Source organism: Gossypium hirsutum, chromosome A01 (genome assembly GCF_007990345.1).
Source record: "Gossypium hirsutum isolate 1008001.06 chromosome A01, Gossypium_hirsutum_v2.1, whole genome shotgun sequence".
Classification (NCBI taxonomy): domain Eukaryota; kingdom Viridiplantae; phylum Streptophyta; class Magnoliopsida; order Malvales; family Malvaceae; genus Gossypium; species Gossypium hirsutum.
Window position 1 is genome coordinate 53,186,840 of NC_053424.1, and position 12,579 is coordinate 53,199,418.

A 12,579-nucleotide genomic window follows, 5' to 3' on the forward strand; every position below is an offset into this window, starting at 1 on the left:
TGCTTGAGCCTGCCAAATTGACATGGCCATGTGTTCTGCCCGTGTGAGGAGGTCTAGGCCGTGTTGATTTCGTACTCTGGCCTATTTTCTCTGTTTTTGGCTCGTTTCTCGTTCCTTTCACTTTCTTATGCTCTCCTAGGTATAAAACATGAAATTAAAGCATTAGAAGCATCGAATTCACCAATTCTAATGGGAAATCATCCATAAAATGCATTAAACATGGGGTAAAAATATGTATAGATTACAGTTTATCAAATACCCCCACACTTAAGCATTTGCTTGTCCTCAAGCAAAATTCTCAACTCATAATCAAAATAAATTCTTCTCAACTTATAATTTGTATCGATAATATCTCAAATTAATCCATAGGTAATCATACATTGAGAATTCATCTAAAAGAACATAAAACTTTCAAACATTCGAAGTTGAGCATTTTATTCCGAAAACACAGGTGTCTCCCCTCATCTAAGTAATTATCTTCGATTCAAAACATCATAGAGTTTCACATCCTCACCAAAGAATCACTCAAATCACTCGAGGTGTTTAAGGACAATAAATGAAGCACTCAATAGTCAATAATGAAAGGTCATTACCATAGGCTTGCATGAGAATCAAATCTCCACCACTATAATTTAAGATGATACATCAATCAAAAGGTCGTTAGAAGGTTGTAATGAGGCTTGGTTAGGGGGTGTGGTCACAAGCTGAAAGAAAGGGTTAGAATCGAGATTGAATTGGAAAATTGCCTAACTAGAAAATGAGTTAATCATCACTTGCGTACAATAGAGCTTCTTTTTAGAATATGGAATTACTAATGTGTATACATATATTTTTTTTAAGAACAAGTTAAATAACTAGACTAACTATTAAGAACAATACATAGCTAAGCAATTTGTTCAACTCAAATCTCGACAAAAATAGGGATTAATTTAGGGGATTTCAACAATAATAGGTTAAGGGCTAATATTAAGGGTAATAGAAGAAATGGCTTCTTAGGTTCAAGGGGGTTACTAGGGGTTAATCGTGGAGGTAGGCTTTTCATGGCATGAGTAGGTTAATCTTAAGTGCCTTAATCATTTTGACATATCAAATCAAATGGTGTGGTCTCAACATGCATAATCAAGCAAGTTCTAGAATAACAGTTCAATACTGACGCACTCCAAGCAATAATAAAAGTGAGCATGAAAGAATTAATAGATGCTCAAAAGGTCAAAAATCTCACAAAAATTATGGCTTTTTGATGTTTAAAACTTGTGAATTCCAACTCAAAGTAATACCTAAACTTTGGGGAAATAACCTAAGATTTTAAATTCTTAAAAATCAACTTATCATGCTTGATTCTCTAATGCCTTGAAGTTTAAACAATCAATGAATTAATGCCTATGTTTTAATTCAAGATATATCAACAATAATCATAAATCAATCAAAATTTATCCTAAATATAATATGAGAGCTTTTCAAGAGAACAAGGTAGTCATTCAGGGATTTTTCTGATAATGAAATAAATATCCCCCTACATTTAAGACGTACATTGTCCTCAATGTACAAAGATAGATATTAGAGTATAAAAATAAGATATGGAGAGAAGTGAAACTTCCTATATGATGAATTCCTTGAATTGGAGGTTTGAAGAGTAATCGATTCGGGGGTGGAAGAGGATACTCCGGCGGTCGTAGAGGTTAGTCCATAAGTCCTGCGCCAAAAAAATATTATATCTAGTGGTAGTTGTGATATTGGTCGATCAGGACATGGCAGTCATGGAGAACCTTTCCCGGTAGAGTTTTTAGTTCCTGTTAGATGATGAGCTGAGGAGCTCTATATAACTGTGATAAAATCAGGAACTTTTTAGGGGATATTAGGAAGAAGAATTACTCATAAAGAAATAATTGAAATTGATAATTAAAAATAAAATTCTAAGATCAACTAAAAATAAAAATAAAAAGTAGTTGTAATAAAAATTAAAAACATCTTCATCACTGGATGGTTCGCGAGGTGGGACTGGCGATAAGATGTGGAGGTGCTGACAAATCTGCTGTGGAGTAGCATCAATGTTATCAAAACGTTGAAAACACTGTTGCTCAAATCGAGTAAGGTGCTCAGAGATGTCAGCATATGAAGCCGCCGCATGAACTGGACGAGAGGGTGGTGGTGGCTGAGTCGGTGGGTCCTCGTGTTGTGGAGGGACATCATCAGGAATGTCCTCGTAGGCTTCCTCCTCGATAGATTGGGTGAGACGATATTAGGGAGGGTAGGTTCCTCGGTGCCTCTCGATTATCCTCGTGCTAAGCATGCTCGAGATGCCTTGTGAAGACATCTGGCCGATGAGGGTAAGGGATGATTCTTAGGCCGTGGTGCTGCCGAGCCAACCGAGTCACGTAGTGGCCAATGGAGATGACCCCCTTCCAATGTCGCTCCGTCTGGTGCTGAATCGGGAGGGCGATGAAATAGGCGAGGTCAATAATGTGCCCGTGCGACATGCACCATAAGAAGTAGGCATCGTGAGTGTTGACGACGCCGATGCTCTCCTGCCTCCCTATAATTGTGTGAGCCAAAATGGCGTGTAGGTACCTTAGAGAGGGAGGGAGAGCCGATGCCTAGGAGCGGCTGGGATTGTAGGTGGCCCCACCTGGTACTAGTGCATCCCAGCATCGTAAAGGAGAACGATGGATGTGGCGCCTGAGACCATGTCAGTCATTCTCCTCTTTAAACTTCTCTGTATATAAGCTCAGTGCAGCACCAAAGTCTAGGACACTTAGCTGGCGAACTAACTTGCCTAGGCGAAACAGGACCGTGCCGGGATCATTGTAGTTCATCATTACTGTTTGAAGATAGAACATTGAGCATAGTTCCATCGTGAGCTCGAGGTATGTTGGCTCGATAATCCCAAAGAACAGCTCCCAATGGTTGATGGTTAGGAGGGCCCGAATTGCATCAGCCAACTGAACTTGTTTCACAGCAGCCCAGTCAATACAGCGGCCTGCAATTAAAGGTCAGGCTCGAAGGATTTAAAAAAGTTCTTCTTGGGGCCCTTGGGGAAACTGAAGGGGAGGGTGACAAATTTCCATGGTTGGACCCACGGAGGATGACGCTCCTTTTGTCTTCTTCGAAGCAGGGACAGTGGCCTTCTTTCCTAGTGAAGACGACATTGAAAGCCTATAATATAAACAATAATAACAAATAAACGAATAATAATAATAATAGGTAAACAAATTCGAAGAAGTAAAAAGTCATGAATTTGAACTAACTTATTTCAGTCAATACTACTGTTATATAGCAAACTCAACCACAATAACAATGAGAATGAGAATATAAATGTAATGGGTATGAGGTTTTTCGAATCTCGATTTAACACGGAATGTATGATAACTAATACTAGGAATGCAAATTAAATGATAGACATTGGCATGGTAATAGCATGAGAATAAGCATAGTAATGTCATGACTAACCAAAGAATGCAAATTAAATAATAGAATAATGAGCAAAATGAAGAATAGTTCAAAAGATATGAAGATTAGGTTGATACTAAGCATTAGAAATAAGTAAAATAGAAGTGAAAGGAGTAAACAAACGCTAGGGCAGAGAGATTGAGCGTCAAAAATGGAGTGGGAATCAGCACACGAGCGTGGCAAGAAGGGCGTGTGGACTTGCAACGACTAGGGTTAGGGTTTTTGAATGGGGAAGAAAGTGAATAGTGTAGGGTATTTATAGATCTTGGGGAACACGGCTAGGGAACATGCCCGTGTTCTCCAATTTTCAGCCCGTGTGATCTGTAAATTTTGAAATTGGGCACGTCAGACATTTAATACATGCCCGTGTTCCTTGGGCATGTGGGTGCACACGGCCGTGTCGCACGGTCGTGTCTAGCCTTGTTCGCTTCTCCCACACCTGTGTTTATTTGACAGGTTCGACCACGGGTGTTAGACACGAGCGTGTTACCCGCCCATGCTGTTTTAACAGGTTCGCCCACAGTTCTTCCACACGGGCATGTCGAACTCCCGTGTTGTTTTGGCAGGTTCGACCGCGGCCATGTCGCACGGTCGTGGCATTTTATCGTAGCTCGTGTTTGGGGAAATCTTTGCCCTGTTTTCACACGGCCCTACGTACGCCCGTGTGCTTGGCTGTGTCTTTGTGGAAAACCTGTATTCAAGTGTTCTGTTAGTAAGTTAGATTTCAAATACTAAATTTTAAAGAATTTAATACAGTTAGTGCTCGGGTTGCCTCTCGAGAAGTGCTTATTTATAGTCTAAGCTCGACTTACCTCTCCGTTGAATGATCATGGTGGTTTGAGGAGTTTATACTCCTCATTCTTGCTATCAATCTCATCAAAATAAGATTTTAAACGTGTGTTGTTTACCTTAAAAGTGCCGAACTTGGGACGACTCACCTCGACCGTACCGAATGGGAAAATGTTGAGTACCGTAAGAGGAATTTCTTCATTCGGTGTGGTAGTGACAATGTGGGGATCTGCGGCATCTAATAAGACTCTATCTCCAACCTTAAATTGATTTGGAAAGGTATTGACCTCGTTCCGTTGGAGATTCGATTTTTTGGGTGTTCTCAGTTTATGCATCCGCCATTAATCTATCTCCTTGATTTGTAGTCTTCGATCTTCATGAACAGGTCCTCTACTATTGCTCGAGAATGGCTCATGTACTTCCTTCAGACTTATCTCCTGTAAAGTGGGTTGTATCATATGGTCAGTTTTAATAGAATGGTTTAGATGATCACCTTCAATTTCTGATATGTTGCTAGAAATTGCGAGCTTGAAGGGTGATTGTTTTGTCTCCTACGCGAAGCGTGAGCTCACTTGTGCCAAAATCAATAATTGTTTTAGCAGTTGCTAAAAAGGGCCTTCCTAGAATTAAAGGAGTGCTGCTATCCTCCTCTATGTCTAAAACAATGAAGTCAACGAGAAATATAAATTTATTAATTTTAACTAGCATATCTTCAATAATACCCCTAGGAAATCTTATAGTTTTATCTGCTAATTGAATGCTCATCATAGTCTGTTTGGGTTTCCCGAGACCTAATTGTTTAAACATTTTGGAGGGCATGATGTTGATACTAGCCCCTAAATCAGCTAATGCATTATTAACATCTAAACTACCAACTAAGCAAGGAATCATAAAACTCCCTGGATCTTTTAGTTTGTTTAGTAGCTTATTTTGCAGAATAGCTGAGCACACTGCTTTTAGCTCTACATGTGACACCTTGTCCAACTTTCGCTTATTTGCTAAAAGCTCTTTTCAAAATTTCATTGCGTTTGGCATCTGCGATAGGGCTTCAATAAACGGTAAGTTAATGTGTAATTTTTTTAACAGTTTAAGGAATTTACCAAATTGTTCATCTGAGACATCTTTCCTTGTCGCGTTAGGGTATGGCACATGAGGTTTATATTCGACGTTCATCGATTTGTTTGTATTATGATCTACCTCACCTTGACCTTTGCATACCACAGTTTCTTGCCTCGGTTCTGGATAAGGCTCAACAAATCCTTCTTCATCTTGAATATTAATTGCGTTGAGTTGTTCCCTTGGGTTGGGTTCAGTATTACTTGGCAAGCTACCTTGTGGTCGTTCGGAGATTAGTTTGGAAAGCTAGCATATTTGAGTTTTGAGACCTTGGATTGACGCTTGTTGATTTTTAAGTGCTGTCTCGGTGTTCTGAAAATGGGTTTCTGAAACTGATATAAACTTTGAGAACATCTCTTCAAGGTTCGGCTTCTTTTCCTGTTGGTAGGGTGGTTGTTGAAAACCCGAAGGATGTTGTGGTCTTTGATTTTCTTGACCGCCTCACGAGAAATTGGGGTGGTTCCTCCAACCTACATTGTATGCACTACTGTATGGATTGTTCTGAGGTCAAGGATTATTACCCATGTAATTTAATTGCTCGTTACCTATGTTGTGGCCATAAGGTCATTATTCCGAATGGTTTTGTCCACCTCCACTTACTTCGCACTGCATTACTGGGTAAACCTGTGAAGAACTAAGAAAACCATCAATCTTTTTATTTAGAAGTTCTACCTAGTTTGACAGCATAGTAGCCGAATCGACATTATAAGCGCCTGCTGCTTTAGTTGGCTTAGTCCTCATGACTTGCCACTGATAGTTATTCAGTGACATCTCCTCTATAAACTTATAGGCATCTTCAAGTGTTTTATTGTTGATGGTTCTGCACACAGCTGCGTTGTAACGCCCTAAACATTTAGGGTTTGTAATTTTTTCGGGTTTGACACAAATCACATGTTTGGTGTGGTGGTTAAATGATTTGGGCGTGTTTAGGGGTGTCTGAGAAGGCTTGGGTTCAAGCTCTGGCTTTTGCAAAAATTTTGTTTTCTCTTAAAAAGAACCTGAACATTGGCACCTAGGCTTTTTAAATAATTGTGGTTGCTTGTTACCACAAAAATCCTTGTGGCTTGGTGGCATGTGGCGTGATTTGGTAGATGAGCAGACTGGGGTTCGAATCCCATAGAAGGTAAAAGATGTTAATTTTGCTGCTTGGGATGGTAAGTGTTAGTAGTGTACTGAAACTCTGTTGGGTGAGAGTTTGAATGGGTCTTGGAGGTTATTATGGAGGGATAAGGGGAGAAAATCTTGGAGGATTTCAAGGGATTTGAATTAGTAGGAGTTAGAGCCGAATAAGGGTGCTTGTGAGAGAAATTTTGGCTAAGGGGTTTTGGGGAGTGTGTTTTTAGGAATTAGGAAGAGTATAGGTGTCGAATTGTTCTTAGACTATTTCAGGTTTTGCAGTTTTGATCTCTTGATACCATTTCCCTCTTGTGCCAATTTCTTTTGGTATCTTTCAAGTTAAGCCGAAATTCTTTCTTGCTATTTTCCCCTTTTGTTTCACACTTTGTGTCGAAACACTCATTCGATTCACTTTCTAGCCTATGCCGAAACTCTTTTACTTCTCTTCTTTCTTTTTGACCCCTTCTCTGTTACTCTGTTGTGTTTCTTCCCTTGGAGCCTTGACCGAATACCGCTTGCTTTTTCCTTCTCATCTTATTCGGTTTTATCTTGGTGCTAGCCGAATATCTTCTTTTCTCTGCTGAATTTTTCCTTACTTTGATCGAGGTAAGTGAGTTCCTCTTGGTTGTCCGGTTTTTATCAATGGTGGAGTCTTGCTAATATGGTTATCAATTGTAGTTTCACAGTGGTGCCGATTCTCTTTCTTCTTTCTATAGTGGTCTCCCTCTTTAATCTCTTCTTTGTATCGATTGCTATCAGGAGAATGTTTGTGTCATCTCATGCTTTGATTATAGGTGGTATTGGGGTTAGCCGAAAGCTGTTATCCTCCTCTCTTGGTTTACGTTTCGGTCAGGAGTACATTTAGTCTAAGTTTATTACTTTTAAGGTTGCTAAATGGATAGGGTTTCTATACAGATTGTCGCCAATAGGTGAAGGTTGTTGGTTAAGGGTGGTTTGAACCCTACTTGTTCTATTAAGGTGAAGCACGTGCTATGTAGGGATCTCTTCTCCAAGTAGGTGTGTAGTCGTACAGCCAACCTTACTCTGTGTTCAATGATGAACGTGGGTGTGTAACCACACCAAGGCTATTGTAGATCGGAAAAAGCCAGAAAGCTAGAGTTTCAGCTTTTGAGGCCTTGCGAGCGTGCAATCGTTCATGGGGTAAATTGAGCCCACATATTATGGGCGGTAGACTATAAGACCGTTCTGTGCGTTTCATGGACTAGGGCCGTTATAGGCCTTGTTGGGCCGAGATAGACTGTGCGGGCCCAATGGACTTGTGGGCCCCACACGGATAGGATATGCGGTAAGTGACAAAATATGGAATGGGTCATGGAAACTACGTTGACACGACTGAACTTGAGCTAAATGGGCCACATGGGCATATGGGCCCACTTGGGCCGAGTAATGGGCCTTGGGCCCAGTTGCACTATTTTCGCCATAAAAGGTTATCTGAGTCATTTGAGACGACTGTAGACCTTTCGAAGAGTCGTTATCTATACCAAGACCCTAAAATCAGTTAAATGATCGAAATACCCCTGAGGGGTAAAAATTACTATTTTACCCCAAACTGACGAAATGACCATTATAACACTAGTGGCAGGTTAGTTGAGGTGTGTATGACATTTATATGACTAGTTTTGAGTATGACATACTGCATACACATAATATATATGACACGACATCTACATGGGGTTGGGTTTATGATATGGAGGAAGTACTGTACTGGTGACTATGTCACGTTTTTATTACTGCTGGCTTGCCACACTTACTGCTAATGGCAACTACGCTGCGTTATTATTACTGGCAGCTTGGCTGCGATATTGGTTTGCTGGTTGGGTGGGTTGATTGATATCCCCACATGGTCTGTTGGTTGGTAAGAGTGGTGTGCTGGATGGTTTTGGGATGGGTTGTGTGACAGTCCTAAGTAGACCCTAGTCGAAAAGTGGTTTCGGGACCACGAAACCGAGTTTTATAAATAATTGAAAGTTATATTCTATGTTCATGATGTGAGTAAATGCATGTGTAAAAATTTCAAGCATTAATTTTTCCATTTGTATGTGAAATTTTGAAACGGGACTTATGTGAAACATTGGTAAAATAGGTTAGGTAAATATATAAAGTGATCTAATAGAGCATGTATTCAAAAATGTGGGCTTGCATGTCAAATTACCCACTTTTGAGATGGTGGCCGGTCATGATATGGTGTTATATATATAATATGTATTGTGATTTAAGATATTATATTACAAATGAATTAATAAAAGAAAAAAAAAAGATATTAGATAATAGTTAGTGGGAGGAGAAACCAAAGTTGGTTCATCCTTGTCCTCCATTGCCGTAGCCTAAAGGGAGGGAGAAGAAAGTTTGGTTGCTTTAATTTTTGGCTTAGAAGATGGCTAGAATGAGGTATGTATTGAATGATTCTTGAAAATCTATGCATGTTTGAGATGATTAGTTCAAACTCTACTTATCACATGGATTAAACTTAGAATTTTGAGGTTTGAGATTCGGTCAATAAGCTTGAAACTCATAGTAGTTTGTTTTTGTAAGCTTGGTATACGAATGATAGATGTGTTTTGGTTTTGTTTTGATAATGATGTTAACGATGGTGATTTTTGGTCATGTATTAACTTAAATTGTAAGTATGATTTATGGTATAATTTGTGTGATGGAATGGTCTTGAGATTTGGTTTGATTAAATGGGTAAAATGCTAAGTGTATTAAAGATGATGTAATGGTTATTTCGTTTTATGTGAAGTAAATATAGATGATGGTTATAAGCTGTTTTATGATTTGATAATGGTGATTAAATCTTGGAGTTAAGTGTTTAGATATATATATTAATAATGAATTTAGTGTACTTGCTATGTGAGAAATATGCAATGCTATAGGTGTTTGATTATTAGATATGGTTATTCTAAGTTGATTTGTAATGGTATGATTGCATTGATGAATTGGTTTGGAAATGGTGGACAATATGTACATGAATATTAGAATAGGGCTTTAAGTTCATATTGATAAGTATGCAATATAGGTATTTGGTATGTATATATATTGTTGATGTCGTATGCATTGGTCTTTTTTTTTATGATTTGTAATGGTAAAAATAAATTTGTATCACTTTTGTGTTATTTATATAAGTGGCTGTATGTTCGGCCATGGTAATTGGCTATCTAGGTTCCATTTACAATGGCAAGTAATGTGAATTCTTGGTTGTGCATGTGAATTAGGTATTAGTGAAATAAACATAAAAGTTAGTCATGGTATATTTCATAAACACATTATGCACTGAAGTTATACGATTATCAACTGTGACTATTAAAGAAGTAATGTTGAATAAGTAATGAAACAAATTCATTTGTTTTAATTAAGCTCATGAGCAAAGAGGATCTAAATCAGATAGGGGGAAAGAGAAAGCCGTAGAGTAGCCTATCCGCAGTTGCTCAAATAAATAAAGTAAGTTCTCAAGTAATTGAGTTTGATTCCTTTGTAAGTTTTAAGTTTTAAAACGGGATGAATGTGAATTATGTATAAACGTTAAGGTCAATGACTTTTCTAAATGACGGCATATATGATATTATGTTTTAAATATGTGAATGAGAACTTTACAGAGTAAATTGTATAAATCTGCTAGGGACAGCAGCAGTAGCGTGTTTTGGAAAAATTACCATAAATTGTGGGAGTTGAGTTAAAGGCTGAATAAATTATGTAATTAAAGCTTGATGCGTCTAGTTTCGTATAAAAGAAATCGTGTAAGTAAAGGGGTTGCCGATAATGAGATTTTCAAAGTTGTGTGAGACAGAGTCAGAACGGCTCCGAAATCCCCTGTTCAGTATTTGGAAAATCATTATAAATCGTACAAAAATGATTATAAGATAAAATTATATGTTTAGACTCCTGAATGAGTCTAGTTTCAAACAAAATAAACGAAAACATATTTTGAATTCTGTACATTGAGAAATTAAATTCTTAGTGAAGAGTAGTCAGAGTAGTCAGATGGATCTTTGATATTAAAATTTGTGAAATTGTAAGTTTATAAGTATTCGAATATGAAATGATAGTATGGCTTGAAATTGAATTATTCATTGGAAAATGATAGATGTAGATTCAGCCAAGACAAAGTGTATACATGAAAGTATATGTGGTATGTGAAGTATATTTGGATAATTGTGATGTGAATACATGAAAATTTATATTTTGATTTAGGATTTTATGTGATAAATGTGAACGTGTATATATGAGATAAGGCCGAATGGAAAATGTGATGAATGTGAACATGCATATATGAGATAAGGCCGAATGGCCAATGTGATGAATGTGAACATGCATATATGTGATAAGGCCGAATGGCCAATGTGATGAATGTGAACATGCATATGTGTGATAAGGCCGAATGGCCAATGTGATGAATGTGAACATGCATATGTGTGATAAGGCTGAATGGCCAATGTGATGAATGTGAATATGCATATATGTGATAAGGCTGAATAGCCAATGTGATGAATGTGAACATGCATATATGTGATAAGGTAGAATGGCCAATGTGATGAACGTGGAAGTGTATATATGTGGTAAAGCCGAATGGCTAATGCGAAATGTGTATGAGATGGATATGAGGTAAAGCCGAATGGCTAATGCAAAACGTGTATGAGATGGATATGAGGTAAAGCCGAATGGCTAATGCGAAACGTGTATGAGATGGATATGTGGTAAAGCCAAATGGCTAATGTGAGATATGTATGAGATGTGTATATATATATATTGTGGCCAAATGACAAACGGCGGAAGGTGTGTTTATTAGATATTTGATGAGGTAAATGAATTACAAATATGATAGTCGATGTGAATGTTGTAACATGTGAATAAATATGCATGAAACTCTATGATGTAAACCCGGGATTAAAGACCAGATGACCATATGTGGTGACTATGTCTGGGTTAAAACTCGCTGACTCGTGTGGAGATTTCATCTGAGCTAAAGGTCTCGCCGATAATCCGAGTAGAGTTTAAAGCTATAAGACTTCGCAAAATGAATTGCTTATAAATATATTCAATGCGAAAGGTTAAACAGGTATGTACTCCAAGTTTATATGTGAGCTTGATTTGAACTAAATCATAAGGTAATTATGTGATGCATACGTGAGCAATCTATGAGACTATTCCTATGATTATGTGACATCGGATCAGTGTGAGAGGTTATGTGAAATTATACAATATATCTATGTCACATGAGCTCACTTTTATGTGAAAGTTTATCTGCCTATCGTATATGATGAGATGTGCATATTCGGTAAAGGGATGGTATGTCCGAAGGAAGAGTGAAATAAAAATACGAACAACTATGTTATAATCTGATTGTTATCTGTTGACACTACTTAAAACTTACTAAGCATTGTAATGCTTACTCCGTTTACTTTGTTTCCTCTGTTTTATAGATCTCATTTGGAAGCTACTGACTCGGGGATCGTCAGCAACTAGTCACACTATCACTATCCACTTCTTGTTACTGTTATGTTTTGAATTATTTTATGGCATGTATAGAATAGACCAGTGGCCGAAGAATATTTTGGTTAATGTATATAAGCCATGCGAAAATGGCATCTTTTGAATGTGTACTTATAGAAGTTTAAATTTGTATCCCTGACTGTCTTTAGTATTTATCTAAAGGAATGTTCTCAAAAAAAAATTTACTGTTCTGATATGAGTTTCAAGTCTGGTAATGCCCCTTCACCTATTCTGGTGACGGATACGGGATAGGGGTGTTACATTTTATTTGGTATCAGAGGCACGATTTAGTCAATTCTAGGACTAACGTAGCACGCGTGAGTCTATTTATACATGTCATAAAGTGATAAAATGATAGTGTGATGATTTTTGACTATTAAAATGTGTTTGTTGTATTGTAATGAATCTTGATCGCGATCGAGCTGTAGCAAGCTTCTGACTATGAGAATTTGCGATATATCTTCACTTGGACATGCTCGAATTATTAAGTTGATCAGGTACGTATCATGTACTCGTATTTGAATTTTGATTTGGATTGAATTATAAGGGTATAAGTGATGCAATTTTGAAAGAGTGTTATGACTATAAATGTGATCTTTGTAT